The sequence below is a fragment of the Artibeus jamaicensis genome, unplaced genomic scaffold (genome assembly GCF_021234435.1).
Source record: "Artibeus jamaicensis isolate MK-2021 breed Jamaican fruit bat unplaced genomic scaffold, CSHL_Jam_final scaffold_537, whole genome shotgun sequence".
NCBI lineage: Eukaryota > Metazoa > Chordata > Mammalia > Chiroptera > Phyllostomidae > Artibeus > Artibeus jamaicensis.
The window spans coordinates 22684563-22690562 of record NW_026522047.1 but is presented as its reverse complement, the minus strand read 5'-3'; the positions used below and the strand labels follow the sequence as shown (position 1 = coordinate 22690562).

The following is a 6000-nucleotide window of genomic DNA, read 5'->3' as shown; positions in this document are numbered from 1 at the left end:
ATATGAGATCAATTTTTAAAGCTCCCTAGGTAATTCAAAATGCAGACAAAAGTGAGAACCATTGACTCAAAGACTTGGAGAGCTATTAGAAACCATTGGTCACAGGGAATTAAATTTATAAAGAATTATATGCCCATTTTGTTTAAGAAAAATATTGTATGGTGATCAATAGACATTGAGGTCTAAAATTATATTACATAGATATCCTACATTACATAGGATAAGCCTGTGGAGGAGGTAAAATGAAAATATGCAAATAAACCAGCTCAAGGAACAATATGAAATTTCCAAAGTTATAGAACTTTTTAATAAAAATCAAATAATGGCATTTACCAAATCTCGTTGGGCTGAAATGGAGTCAGGCCACGCTTTTGGCAGGCCATGCTTTTGATGAGGCAATTAGAAAAGCTGGAAAAAAAATACAAACAAAAATTCTCTTGAGGGTCATCAAAAAACTATGAGGGTGACCCAGATTGATGAGACAAGATCTCAGGGAGAAAAAGAAAGAAAGGTGAGCTGACATTCTTTGAAACAAATTTCATCCTGAGGCATTTTCTGATTCTGGTCCTGGACAAGGGGCTGGAACTCAAGCGAAGCATCACAGTGAAGGGGCCCAGGAGGCAGTAGAGCTTTAGTCAATTCTGTGGGTTTGGAAGACAGAGAATTTAGTTGGGATGCAAGGCCTCTAGGACTGGAAGGACCAGGTCTGAGACAAAGAAAACACAAAACACAAAGCAATAAGCCCGATATTTGTGTTTTCCCCTCAGAGGAATTGCCAAATATTAACCTGCTCAGGGCAAAATGCTATGTAACTAAGCAAAAACTTCTGAAATGCAGAGTGGCATTTTCAGCAGTCTCAGAGGACTCATGAAACAAAGAAGTTTGGACCAAGTTTCCAAAGACAAGGACCATTAAAACACATTCCAGAAATCTATACTCTAGAGCAAACAGAGAAGCCAATCTCTTAACATGAGTTTTTTAAATCAATGAAAATATTAGCAAATTAAATCCAGGTATATATTCCCACACACATACATAGATAATGGCTGGGGTCCAGCCTCAGCAGGGTTCAGGGTCCCCAAAGGATGGACGGCACAGGTGACATGAAGAGTCAGACACCCGGTTGGATGCCAGAGAACAGCCAGCCTCTGAGGGTCTGACTGAACTTGCAGAGTTTGATTTAAGCTTCATTTTTATAGAGATTGATACGTAACATTAAAGGAGCAGGTGCATGGTATGAAGTTATGTTAAACAAAAGTTATTTTGACCAGGAGAGTCATTAATCAGACAATTAGAGCTAGCTGTATGCATAGAGCTTTTGATGTCCTGCTTTTCTTATTTGTCTAATTCTATTCCTGTCCAAGGTAGAGGAGGGGTTGTTACTCTAACAATTGTTAGATATTCAGGGGCTACCTCATTAGGGGGGAATTTGTTCTCTGGCCAAGAGATTATTTTGTACAACTTTGTAGGAATTATGTGGATCATTGACCCTGAAATGCAGGTGTCTAAAAATCCCACCACCTATTAATCTCAAAGACAAACCTGCTAAGAGAGATAGACAGAAATCCAGCCACAATTGCCTCTGCTGTGCAGATGCATCTCATCCATCCTGACTGTGTCAAGGGACGGCTGCTGGTTGGCTCCCGACAGATAATGACAGTGTATTCACCTGTTAGCAAATTAAGGAAGAAATTATATAACCATCTTAATAAATGCAGAAAAATATTCAATATAATGTAATACTGATTCATGATTTTAAAAACACTCTTAGCAAACCAAGATAGATAGGATAATTACAAAATTGTCTTTCTGTGATAAAGAATACTTACAAAAAGCATATTTAATTACATACTGACAGTTATCTCTAAGCCATTGGGAAGGCAAAAGGCCACTATCAGCTTTTCTTTTCAACACTGCATTTGAGGTCTGATGCATTTCAATAAGGCGTGAAATACAGTTTTAATAAATGGAAAGAAAGAACTGCCATAACTAGATGACAAGATTGCAGGCATAGAACCCCCCTAAAAGGGGCAGGTGGAGGTGGAAGAGGATAAAAGGGGGGAATAAACAGTGATGGAAAAAATGTAAAACATAACTAAAGCATTTTACAAGACTGCTAAACATATGATTAATATATAAAATTTAAATGTACTTCTATATTTCCATGATAAAGAGAAATAAAATTTAAAAGGATGCAATGTATTCATTACAAATGTAACTGAAAACTACAAAACATTATTGAGAAAATCTGAACAAGAGCCATCTTTCTGAAAGAATAGTCTGGTCTTAGCAACATCACTGCCACTCCAATCATTCACTGTGTAACCCCATACTATCTGGGTCCTGCCCCACAATTCCATCGAAATGATCTGCTGGTGGACAAGCCCAATAGCCTCGTTCAGTCCTCATCTTCTTTGATTCCCCTGCACCATTTCCTCTGGAGAAGGCATCCTTCTCCTCAGAGCTGCTCTTTGATCCCATGGAACATTTCTGAACTAGTTCTCTTGCTTGTCAGCTCCGTGTCCTTTTTGCTTCCTGTTGTCATCCAAGCCTATAAATGGGGGGGGGACGGTGGGGGATGGCGACGATTCTTCATCCCCCTTGCTGAGAATACCTTTCATTGCATCCCATACTTTCTGCTTATCATCTCACTCATTCTCATGGTGCTGGCCTTACACATATAAACTCCAAATATATAGGGTGTGGGAAAAGTAATAAATAATCATACAAGAATAAACTCTGGAAACCTACTTTTACCCCATCCTACATGTTGCTAACGGGACCTGAAGACACAATGCTGGCCCCTGGGTAATATCTTTTGGCTCCTAAATCATTTGGCTATTTATCCAATCAACAAAACGATGTTTATATTGTGTTTTGTGTAGTTACATGTTTGACATTAAGCTGGAGTATTTTCAATTTTAAGGTTCCAAAGGACAGAGGGCATGCACATCAAACTGTTCCCACTCTGTAGTAATGATGATGTTGGTAATTTGAGACCTTTATCTTTTGTACCTCTCTGAGTCACAAAATAACATCTCAAGTGGTCATTTTCCCTGATTATCTCAGCTTTTCACCCGTGATTCGGTCTCTGGATATAATGGCACCATATGTGAAACCAGTCAGAAACAGGGCTTCTCAAGCAGTGTGTGAATCAGCAGCCACAAGTTTGCATTTTGGAAATAGTTTTGGCAGCTGGGGAAATTATCCTGCGCCAGCTGAGACCGTTATCTCTGAGTGGAAAGAAGGAGTCATAGGCGGGTGAGGCAGAATGAAATCAGTGGAGAAGAGGTAGCAATTAGGCTAACTCAACAGCAACATGGGAAAGGTTAGAAACAAATATTCTGCTGAAGCTGAATGTGATTTAGAGCCAGAAAATTGCTGGGAAACCACATAAGCCAAACCTCTCATTTCACAGATAAGGGGCCCAGGGAGGTTGCTATTTAGTCTGTTACATGAGTAAGTCAATGACAGAATCACACCAGGGTCCATGTTTCCAGTTCCAAGTCCACGCTGCCTTGAGGATGCTCCCAGGACACAGCAGCTAGTCTCTCTGAAGGGACTTTTTGACTCGTAGGGTTCTTTCAAAGCACAGCCAACCAACAATTTAGCAACGCTTTCACAGAACATCAGAGGACAATGAAATCTTTTGTTGCATGTAATTGTTTTTCTTCAGCCAGAGTCTTAGCACCATCCTAGATGAGATGATCCATGTGCTGACTCACCCATCTTCTCAGCCTTGTGGTTCCTCGACCTTATCCTTTATCCCTACATATCAGCCCACCCTCCCAGGCCCTCAGTCCAGATAGTACCACAACCAGGAACTGCTGTATCAGCAGAATCTCACTATCTAATTTCTATCTCCAACGCCTCCTCTTCTCACCCTAGTTATGTCTGTTCCGTGAAACTTCCAGGCACACCATGCCTCCTTACCCTCCCAAACTTGGCTTGGCTTTCATTTTCTCACCTGCTTTGGACCCTGTAGTTAGTAACTGCAACATATTCTTGACAGCACGCTTAGGTCCCTCACTCTCACGACCTTCTGAGTATTAGGTCTGACGATTCATAACATAAAACATAATCCCATCACAGCCACTGTCTCCTTCCTGGCCTGCTGAGTTCAGTTGAAGAAAATGGCAAAGTTGTAACAATTAGCTACTGGCGCCTATCTATTTGTCACTTCCTCCTTTGCTTGGGCCCTCAGTCCAGCTCATTAATGTTTTTATTTTTGGCCTTTCCTATTTCCCCATATATCAGTGATATTAGAGTTCTTGGATTAGCTCCTTTATTCTTGTGTGACTCTCAGAGATGACCTTGTCTTCTAGGAAACTAACAAAAGGAAGCCACTGACACAAACTCCTTCAACTTTCACCTCCCCATGTCCAAATAAATAGTCACCTGCTTTACCTTCTTTAACCTTCTCCAAAACATACAGAGCTATTTAAATACAAATGCCTCAGCTTTCTCTATTCTTTGTCCTCTTTTCCTGCTTATTGGGTGAAGACATTAAAAATAACCATTACACAGGGAGAAGCTGTTTCCCTCTTTCCCCCTTTTTAGTTTGTGTGTATGTGTATTATCTTTTCCCCTTTTGTTTTATTATTTTTATTATATTTTATTGATTATGCCATTACAGTTGTCCCATTCCCCCTTCATTCCCCTCCACCCTGCACCCCCCTCCCCCACCATTCCCCTCCTTTAGTTTATGACCATGTGTCACAAGTTCTTTAGATTCTATATTTCCCCTACTATTCTTGCCCTGCCCCCTGTCTATTTTCTACCTACCGTCTATGCTACTTATTCTCTGTACCTTCTCCCCCCTTCTCCTTCTCCCACTTCCCTGTTGCTAACCCTCCATGTTATCTCCATTTCTATGGTTCTGCTCCTGATCTAGCTGTCCTCCTAGTTTGCTTTTTTTAGGTGTGGTTGTTAATAAATGTGAGTTTGCTGTCCTTTCACTGTTCATATTTTTATCTTCTTTTTCTTAGATAAGTCCCTTTAACATTTCATATAATAAGGGCTTGGTGATGATGAAGTCCTTGAATTTGACCTTATCTGAGAAGCACTTTATCTGCCCTTCCATTCTAAATGAAAGCTTTTCTGGATAGAGCAATCTTGAATGTAGGTCTTTGGATTTCATGACTTGGAATACCTCTTTCCAGCCCCTTCTTGCCTGTAAGGTCTCTTTTGAGAAATCTGCTAAGAGTCTGATGGGAACTCCTTTGTAGGTGACTGTCCCCTTATCTCTTGCTGCTTCTAGGATTCTCTCCTCCATTTTAGTCTTGGCTAATATAATGATGATGTGCCTTGGTGTGTTCCTTCTTGGGTCCAACTACTTTGGGACTCTCTGAGCTTCCTGGATTTCCTGGAAGTCTATTTCCTTTGCCAGATTGGGGAAGTTCTACTTAATTATTTGTTCAAATAAGTTTTCCACTTGTGGTTGTTCCTCTTCCCCTTCTGGTACCCCTATAATTTGGATGTTGGAACGTTTAAAGATGTCCTGGAGGTTCCTAAGACTCTCCTGATTTTTTTGAATTCTTGTTTCTTCATTCTTTTCTATTTGGTCATTTTTTTCTTCTTTCTGGTCCACTCCCTTGATTTGAGCCCCAGTTTCCTTTCCATTACTATTGGTTTCCTGTGCATTCCCCTTCATTTCACTTAGTTTAGCCTTCATTTGTTCCTCTAATTTGTAACTAAAATCAACCAGTTCAGTGAGCATCCTGATCACCAGTGTTTTGAACTGTGCATCTGATAGGTTGGCTATCTCTTGGTCACTTAGAAGTATTGGCTCTAGGGCTTTGAGCTGTTCTTCTTAAGCCATAATGTTTTGGTCTTTTCACACCTGTTATGTATGAAGGGTGGAGCCTTAGATGTTCACCAGGGCAGGGTGACCTAGTCGCTGGGATGTGACGCTGTATGTGGGGGCGGGGTCAAGGAGGGGTAATGGCATTTCTTTTCTGCTCTCTCTCGGTCCCCTCTGCTGCTTCTCACAAGCAAACC

General features: G+C 40.8%; 1 long non-coding RNA gene across 1 annotated transcript in view; it reads right to left on the bottom strand.

Moving 5' to 3' along the window:
• Positions 1 to 279: 279 nt before the first annotated feature.
• The window catches only part of LOC128626389 (uncharacterized), a 141251-nt gene continuing 135530 nt past the window's right edge, over positions 280 to 6000 (bottom strand). The window contains exons 3-4 of the long non-coding RNA XR_008390322.1: positions 1543 to 1669; positions 280 to 641 (exon numbers count right to left, since the gene is read on the bottom strand). This is a non-coding gene — a long non-coding RNA (uncharacterized LOC128626389). The remainder of the gene's footprint in view (positions 642 to 1542; positions 1670 to 6000) is intronic.